The 9,696-nt window shown below is 37.3% G+C and overlaps 1 long non-coding RNA gene and 1 other non-coding gene across 3 annotated transcripts; one reads left to right on the top strand and one right to left on the bottom strand.

Annotated features, from left to right (window-relative positions):
• Positions 1-5,525: 5,525 nt before the first annotated feature.
• Positions 5,526-8,526, bottom strand: LOC149035934 (uncharacterized). Of its 2 annotated transcripts, none has more exons than XR_016181881.1 (3): positions 8,409-8,526; positions 7,873-8,019; positions 5,526-6,587 (listed from the first exon to the last, which is right to left on the bottom strand). It is a non-coding gene; the product is annotated as an uncharacterized LOC149035934 (long non-coding RNA). The 2 variants fall into 2 exon arrangements; XR_016181882.1 differs by lacking the exon at positions 8,409-8,526 and adding an exon at positions 6,903-6,984 and having other exon boundaries at positions 6,454-6,587; positions 7,873-8,011.
• A 74-nt stretch (positions 8,527-8,600) lies between these two features.
• On the top strand, positions 8,601-8,672 carry Trnac-gca (transfer RNA cysteine (anticodon GCA)). Its single transcript has one exon. It is a non-coding gene; the product is annotated as a tRNA-Cys (tRNA).
• Positions 8,673-9,696: the final 1,024 nt, after the last annotated feature.

Consider the following 9,696-nt stretch of genomic DNA (forward strand, 5'->3'; position numbering starts at 1 on the left):
AGTTTTTTTTTTGTGCAACAGGTTACGTGTATTCAATGTCGTCACTGACGCTGTCAAATTCATCTACCAAATTAGTAGGCAATCAAATTTCGCGCCAGGAAAGTTATCGTATTTTCCTAGGTTGCATAAGGTGCTGCGCAATCGCCTCCCATAATTTACTTTCGCGCTACATTAAAACAAACATAAAGTCAATGTCCGCTTTCTGCAAAGGGAATATTTGGGAGAACTGTTGATAGCTTTATAATTTTAATAAAGACTGATAGAATCCGTCGTAAAACTATATTAGTTCAAGGAAGACTTGTTTTTTTTTTCTCCGAAAGAGAATATAAAACAAAGAAAAAAGGTTCGCCACTTCTCCATTGTGAAACTTGTGACTAAAAATATCACACCCTCGTCATGCCGCGCGTTTGACTGAAAACGAGAATAACTCCACGAGGCTCTTCACAGAAAACCGTCACTTTAGATTGCATTTAACACCAGTAGTAAGACCAAAAAATACATTGTGCGTTGACTTTTTACCAGTTGACTTGACTTACATATAGAGAGAGGTGAAGGTGGAGGTGGTTTTAACCAGTCACTGCAATATGGATAACTTTAATTATTTTTGAATTTGCGAACCTTTGGCTCGATGTGCTAAGCGAGGGCCAAGTATACCCTTGGGTACACCGATGGAGATTGATTTTAGCAGTCACTCCCACAGTTGCAGCAAAATTGTCACTCCGACAATTTTCTCCATCAATTACAGTTACGAGCTTTTCCGCTTCCCTTCGGCCAAAGTCCCTCAGGACTATCAATTGCTCAGGACTTTTTTTTGATGCTTGATGCTTGATGCTTGATGCTTAATGCTTAATGCTTAATGCTAGATGCTAGATGCTAGATGCTAGATGCTAGATGCTCGATGCCCGATGCCCGATGCCCGATGCCCGATGCCCGATGCTCGGTGCTCGATGCTCGATGCTCGATGCTGGATGCTGGATGCTGGATGCTGGATGCTGGATGCTGGATGCTGGATGCTGGATGCTGGATGCTGGATGCTGGATGCTGGATGCTGGACGCTGGACGCTGGACGCTGGACGCTGGACGCTGGACGCTGGATGCTCGATGCTCGATGCTTGATGCTCGGAACAGTGGACCATTTCTTGAAACGGTCGTTTTTTCTGCACAGACATTTTTGACAGCGCAGCTATTCATAGACTTTCTGTGCAAAATTGCACGCAGTCGTTAACATGGAATTTTATTTCATTTAGTGCGTGGTGCGTGTAATCAAAAGAAGACGTTTATCCTAATGAACTGCACCGCGACACAGCCGGTTTAGTCTGTCATTCTTTCTTGTGGCCGTTGCTTGTGGCTGTTCTTATACTGGCAATTCTTATTTCCTTTTAGTCTCAACAAGCGGTGCTAGTGACTCAGTGACTCAGTGACTGGCAGGCGTGCGACTATTCACACTGAAACAACAGAACAAATTACGATCCCTGAAGATTTATTAAAAATGTTACTTACTCCGAAGCGTTCGAAGTAACATTTTTATTTTATTTGGGACAAAATCGATCATTACATTTCGTGTCGTCTGTTTTTTCCGTGTGAAGCGAAGCGAAGCGAAGCGACAAAAGGTGCCAGCCACTGACCAAATTACAGGTAATAACACCTAAACAAATAATTACACTGAATATTTAAAGAACAATCATGATTACCTACTCAAATGCCAAAGTTTTACACTACAAAGATTGATGATTTTCGAATATCTCATCATTACCTACCGGTACTTTTTCTTTTGAACCAGAAACGAAAATGATATATGTTTCAAACACGTGTAACAGCATGATCATTTCAATTGGCCTGCCTAAACCAGATAAAATTATTGCCTAAACCAGATAAGATTACGTCTCAGTCCTCTTTCAATTCACGCCTTTGCGGTTTACAGAGCACTTTGTTGCGGTTTACAGAGCACTTTGTTGCGGTTTACAGAGCACTTTGTTGCGGTTTACAGAGCACTTTGATCTTCGTTTTAATCTTCGTTTTGATCTTCGTTTCGGGAAGAGACAAGTGTGTCAAGTGCATGCTGGGATTTATAAGTAATAGCCCGGCGAAGATTTGGCGCGCTTTGCGAAGTATGTATGTTTGTGCGAAGTATGTTTGTGGTGGTTGGGTGGAGAAAGAATGTAGGTAGCACAAGGAGGTCATGCATATTTAATAAAGTGAAAAAAAGAAATTGGCGATGACAGGTACGCCCTTTTACATTTACATCTTGCTTTTAAGTCTCAAAGCAACCCGCTTAAACACCACTACATTGCTTTAGCCCCACTCACAAACCCAGTAAACTTCTGCTTACACCACTCTTACACACTACGCCCACAAATTCCTTAAGAGAGTTGCTTTAAGACCCTCCGCCTGGCCCACACCGTCTTTACCCCATCTGACAACTACTGCCTTAGGGCAAACACGCTCCGAACACTACTCGCTTCTTTGAGCCGTGTGCTTGGCTTAAGGACTGAACAGGCTTTATGATGCCCTTCAGTCACCAGGCGGCCTAAAATCATTTCTAATAAAACTCCAATATTTATTGCCTCCACCCTCCGCCATCTTTGCTTCACTTTACTTAAGCGCTACTGCCAGACGTCACAATGCTTTCTGACGTATCTCATAGTTGCCACTAATCAACTGCGCCAACTAACCATCAAAACATAAAAAGTCTCTTCCTTGCAAGTCAGGCCACTCCATATCAACACACATCGCACTCTACGCTTACTTTTTTTATCCATAACTGCATCTCTGCCCATGCTCTTACGGTATACTTCATTCCATATCAATATCCCAGCAAAACGCCTTCTGGCTTCTTCACTGCTTAGGCTGCCCAAACAACCCTCCATCAAATCTACTTAGGGTAAGGGCTACAAACAACTCACTTATCAACATCAAGCACTTCAGCGTTACTTCAAACACCGTTTTTCAGGCCAAAAGGTAACAGTCACTTTGTATTCTAACGCACTTCATCATTTTCTGTTTATGCCTCTTCTTTTTTTTCAGTAATATCAATTGCCCTCTGCCTGGCTATCCGGGACTCTACACTGCAAAATATCCTCTAAGGAAGGGATTTCCTCATTTCAAATTTTGCACTATTTCATAAACACACACCTTGTTATCTTTCTATCACAATCTCTCATTCACCAATCAGCCACCCCTATTTTCTGTGCACAAGTTATTTCATCTCTGCAAATTGAGTAACAGTTGCATTCGATTCTTACCCAGCTCTCTAAAAAAGGCCTGGGCTGTTTATTTCTTTGTTTTTTGCTTTGGAGAAGGAATGGCTTGCACACAGCTGTCATTTTTAACATTTCATCCAATATGTAACATCTAAAGCTGTACACATTTCAATTCTCTATTACTCTCTTTCTTTGGGCCATGGAGAGGTACATACCTGCTGGTGGAATTTAATTTAGCTTCCTCAAATGCACCTCAGCTCATTAATTGTAACTTCTCCTCACTTTCCATACATCATTCTGCAATTTAGTGCTGACAATAAAATAAACTGTCCACATGGTATTATCAATACACAATATTTTACTCACTAATTTTCATAGAAAATGTACAGAAGCTCATGGCCAGTTTTTTTACTCATGGTGTTGAACATGTTTCTGTTAAATACTACATTTCTAACAACTTCTTTCAAATGTCTTGCCGTCACTAATTTTCATCTGCTAAGCAAGTGTCATATCTTCAGTCGTTACATCTTTAGAACCTTAATGATGTTTGCTCTTTTCAGTTTTAATTCAAAACTTAAACATCACTAACAGACAAATTGTTCGTGAACATGTTCCTCTCAATCTATTATTTGGCCAAAAAAAATTGGAATTCTATCCAAATCATTGACCTGGTAAGACTTCAATTCAAAACTCCCAAACATTTCTCAAGACAAAATATACTTCTCACCACATCAACTTCAAACTTTACAGAAAAAAATATTCCATTTTGAAAATAGGAAGAGAGGAAAAAAATTTTATTTAACAAAGAGAAAATTGTTCTAGGAGCATTGCATATCATTTGCAGAAAATTCGAAGATGACCCATGATTCATTTTTTCTCTTGATGAAATAGTCTACAACAATCCTAAAGAAACTGAAGTAAAACTGCTTTTTGGTAGATTAGGGAGGGCATTCCATTAATATGGTATATACATTCAAGGCTGTCTTGTATAGTGCTTTTTTCAAAGTTAGCAGAGCTGTTTACGATCACTTTTCACTCCCAGTTAGTAACTGGATTTTTTAATCATATGTTTCATGACCAACTCCATTACAGTACATGTTTTGAGTGTTGACATTCTTTCTTGGACCATAAAGTCCTTGGTAAAAAGGTCTTTACACCTCTCTTCAGACATAACTGTTGCTTGACAATTCTAATAAGCAAGGCTATGTACATACCTCATCTGAAGGGTTGAATCTCAATCTTCTCAGGAAAAGTGACACTTGGTATAAATTGTAGAAGGTAAACACAAATTTACCCACTCTTTGTGAGCTTTGGTATCATTAAAGCATTGTTATTTTGCCTATAAAGCTACAATACTTTCATAAATCCAACTTTTTACTTGCTTTAAAGTTCTTTGGGGGAACACTTCTCAAACATTCTGACAACATTTACTTACAGTAAACAACAAAAGAAACCTTTTCTTTACTAAAGCATCTCAGGTTTCAAAACAACAAGATCCTCTTTTTAAAGAATTAAATGTCGAGCACTTTCCTGCTGTTACTTTTCACTGAGTAATGTCCATGTACAAATAACAGAGCTGTCTAGAACCTTCCAGATTCCATGCATACTGTAGATTACCAGCCATAAATAAATCCTTCTTGACTTATACAAACCCATTTCATTTGTTCATTGTAACGTCAGCCTCAATAAGTGCATTCAATTTGGAAAGCTCAAAACTTGTCACCCCCTTGTATATAACTACCAATGTTTTTGCCGAAAAGCCAATGGAAACTAGATGTGTTCTCTTTACTTACAGAAATGAACAACCCCTTTGACTCTTTTAGTGGCATTTTGAGGAATTTCAAGCCATTTATAGTTAGTTTTATGTCAAGTTTTGAAAGTGAACATGCATAAATTGTATGCTTTGCTCAGTTTTGTAAAATGTAAACATGGTGTCTAATAAAGTTATTTCAACACCTGGCACTGACCTGATGATTACTGTTGGCTTAGTGTCTGCCAACTGTCCACTGACTATTGGCTGACAGGTGGTCAAATGTCAGTGGACGAGTCCTATTCTTCACAAAACAAATGCATATGTTATGAAAGGAATACATTTCTCTTTCATTCTCATTACCTAACTTCTACTCAGATTGTGTGTCATTAGGGGTAGGCCAGGGAAGTCTTTGCAACAACATATACCTTACATGTAAGCAACTGAATTTACTAACAAATTATATGAACATGGCTAATAAATATGGATAAAAGCACAGTTCACTTTCTCTCACACAAGCAAGTGGATAGCTGATCAGAGCTGCACTGGATTTTGAGAAGGTGCACATGTAATGCCAAACGCAAATTATTTTTATTTTCAATGAAATTGTACCCTTTCCTTAAAACAGATATAAAACATTTTACACTATATGGTGCTTTCACTGTCAATACAAAAGAAACATCTTACTTGTCATGTTGTTCTTTACTAATGTCTCAAAATAATGATGCAAAAATTATTCTAACATTCATATCTGTCTGATCAGTGATCTGCATTTTTCTAAGTTCTAGTAATTGATGATTTTTCATTCATTTCAGTACACCTCATTTAAATGTTGTCACTTAAAGTTGAAGAAAAGCAATGTCCATTCCATAAACATGTTGCATTCTGTTTCAAATCACAACAATCAACAGGAAAATAACTGAACACTCACTTTTGCCTTGCATACTCTAGGTAGCTGCTTACAATATTGACGTAAAGAGATTTTTCAACTAAGTATTTCCATCCACAGTTGCTCTAAATTTAGTGGATATGTGCTCATAATAGTTGTGATAATTCTGAATTGAGAAAAACTTGGTGATGAAAATCTCACTAAAATCAAATCAAAATAGATTCTTGGTTTTTTGAAACATAAAGATGTCATATCAGAAAAAAAAAAGCCAAGCAATTGTCAGAATTATGAATAGAGAATGATATTGACTTTTTTTTTCAACTACAAGTTCTCTGGAGCTAAGAGAGGGAGGAAGTTAAGGGTTATAGTTGATCTGAAATTTAAATCTGTGACAAGGGATTCCATTTTTCCTTACTGCACTGCTCACAAAAAATGATTTTTTCTTTGACAACCTGGCTAAGCCATTACCATCTTTCTTCGTCCCTCCTTTTCTTCCATTTTGTCAGGACAGAAGCTTAAACTCTAACCAAGTAGTAAATTCAATAATTTGGCATATCAATTCACATTCTTTCTAAAATAAAATCCATGTAACATCAGCACAAAAATATTGTGCATTGGTAATTCTCTTTATTAAATCGAGTGACTCCAAAAAGAACCATTTAGGAATTTGTAGAGCTTTATCACAGAACATCTCATAACTGTTATGTGGACATCAGGAAAAGCTGCTCAAGAACATTGGGAGGCTTCCCTGAAATAAAGGATTTTTTCTGACCCAAGGTTACGTCTTGATATGGCATTATTTATTACCTTCCCCCTTAACAATCCTATCAGCTAAACAGGTTCCAACATTCCTATCAGTTCAATAGATCTTGCCACCAGACTTTTGATCCCAGTAGTGACATCTGTGTTAGAACAAAGACATGCATCCATAATATGAAGACACCATGCTACACTTCAGATACAAAAGGAGCAATGGACATTTTTATTTAGTGTCCACTTTTTGGGTAATTACTACATTTGCTATTAAAATCAGTGATTTGGTGGCCCTTTTAGTTTTACTCACCCTCTAACAGCATAAAGTTACACCTCCTATCCATTAATTAACTAACACTGCACCAGCCATCCCTCCCACTGGCCTCTGAGTTCTGCAAGGCAGTTACAGTAAAACCCCACAACTCAAACTCCCAGGGAAAACAAAGTGGTTCAACTTAGCTAAGTTGGTGTACAATTTCAATTCACCTGTAAATAGTTAGTAAGGAATCTTGTTTTTACCATTTTTGTAAAATCAACAGTCCATTTCATACATTAAGCTTGTTTTATAATAGCTTTTATTAGAACATCTACTTTGGGAAGTTCAGCTAACTGTATGAGGTTTTCAAAAATTTTATAACAGTCATATCAACCATGATTAAAGAATGAGAGCTGTCAAACAACTAACACTCTGTCATTAATCAACCCTTCTTTCCACTTTCAGTACAACTTACTAGGGTAAATTTTAGCAAAGAGAAAGCTAGATTAGTCCGAGTTAACGAACTGTATGAGATGACTACATTCCAGTTAGCTGGTAGTACATGACAGAAGAAATGGGGTCATCTCTAAGGGTAAATCAATCTTGTTCCAGTTAGAGTTAGAGGTTCTACTGTTATAATTTCCAACAGTGCATTAAACACTCCAAACACTCCAGCCTTGTATTAACGTGCTTTATTTAACCCTTTAACTCCCAGTTCAAATTTGTAATTCTCCTTACTTTCAACTATACAATTCTTATAATGATAGTTCTAAGAATTTAGTATTGGATCAACCAATTATTCTCAAGTTTATATTTTTCTTTATTCTCATCACTTATCTGATTGATATTGTATTGATATTGTTAGGAGAAATTCTGCCTTGGTCACTCATGGGAGTTAAAGGGTTAAGAAACGATGTTGTAGTTGCGGTTGTTCAAAGCGGTTAAAACTAAAATACAAACAAAGAAAGGAACGTCACAAAGTGAACTAAAATGCAACGGAAAGTTGGACCAAAGCGACACTTACATTTGTTAGGAGCTGGGAAAAACTGCACTGGAGCGGCGACGAACTGTAATGTGATATCTGGATGCTCGTAGGGCCAAAAATGATCGCTTGGAAATGGCAAGCGAAAAAAAAAAACTGACCCGAAAAGGCTAACAAGTCCTTTAGATACTGAGGAATATATTACAATAAATTACTCGACTAACACGCAAAAATACATTCTGCACGCACGACTAACTAACAGACAAAAATCCCAAAGGGCAAAAACAAAACACTAATACACGGGTGTTTAGTTCTTTACAACTGTCTTTAACCACAATGACAAATTACGCAAATGCTCGAGTAAATGCTCCATCACCGAAACTAACCATTATGTTTCAAAACATCTATGCAGCTATTATGAATAGACATCGATTGATTTCGTCACATATATATGAGATTTAATCCAACCGTACTTTTACTGACCCCGTTTCCAACCAGACATTGGAATTTACATTAATCTACTATCTAACCCAAAATCAAAGACAGAAAAATTCCTCTGCAATTCTACTTCAAGTTACATGTTCATGTTTAGGTATTTTCCCTTTCAACATGAGATACTACAGTAGTTTCTACATACATTCTAGCTGACTAACTCTGCACAACGGTTTTCAAACTTTATTTACCGCTTTCCGAAATGTGCGTGGAGACCGGAAGTGATTTTTAATAGATTAGTTCAAATATTTTAATTTCTACATGATTTTCCCATGAGAGGGGGTATAGCTCAGTGGTAGAGCATTCGACTGCAGATCGAGAGGTCCTTGGTTCAACTCCGAGTGCCCCCTCTGCCAGAACATTTTTGTCCCTTACTTTTTTTTTTCTTTTTTAATTCATATTACTTTTTTAGATGAAAAGTTTTTTTTCGTTTTTACTCATTTTTTTCGTTTTTACTTTACCCTAAGCGGAATTAATAGCCTTCACAAGAAAAAATAAATTTCTTTTTAGTCTACAAAGGGGGTAAGTTTTTAGAGAAACTGTGATGCTGTCGGTCGGAGAGTATAACAGGGTAGTTTAGTATTATCAACTGAGTTGATAGCGTCAATTGGCCACCGTAAAGAGTTTAAAAGCTGACGTTTCCAGCGTCAGCCCTTCGTCACAGCGATTCGATTCGCCAGCTTTTAAACTCTTGATGGTGGCCAATATTTACGTTATCAACTTAGTTGATAATATTAAATTACCCTCTTTAATCTATGCTCGGATATTGTTTAGTTTTAGAAATATCTTTAAAGATTTCCGTGTGTTTGTAGAGTATATCATTTATGTTAATCAGATATGTAAAGGAACAGTTCAACTTCACGTCTATTTTGAGTATGTCATTCAGTAATTGGTGTTACCGCTGGATTTTGGGCATAGAAGGAACGCGCGAATTGTTTCTTAGGGTACCTACTTCGGGGGCCATGTAGAACCGCGGAAGGCGTATTGACTAACTTCGGGATTCATTCATTCATTCTGGATTTGGAGGAAGACTCTAATTAGTGAAACAGTATTCCATAGCGCAATCAAGCAACCTCTAGCGGCACTGTCTACAAGTGCATCCTTTTTGTGTTGACGTGTCAATGAACTCCAAAGAATGATTGAAAAGGTTTTATGCCTTCGACTTTTTTCGCTTAATGTTGTCAAGTTTTATTTGTATTTATTAAAACAGAGCATTTTCAGAGCTTTAAGAGACCTTGAACGAGCATATTTGATAATTAGAGGCCAAAGTTTTGTTATTGGCCTTTTAATTTATGCACAGCTATCGTTTCCAGGCGCGTGTGAATCATGAATTCTAAAGAATGACTGCAGACATTTTATGTATTCATGTTTTTT

The sequence above is a fragment of the Pocillopora damicornis genome, chromosome 12 (assembly GCF_964200805.1).
Source record: "Pocillopora damicornis chromosome 12, jaPocDami1.2, whole genome shotgun sequence".
In the NCBI taxonomy this organism is placed as follows: domain Eukaryota; kingdom Metazoa; phylum Cnidaria; class Anthozoa; order Scleractinia; family Pocilloporidae; genus Pocillopora; species Pocillopora damicornis.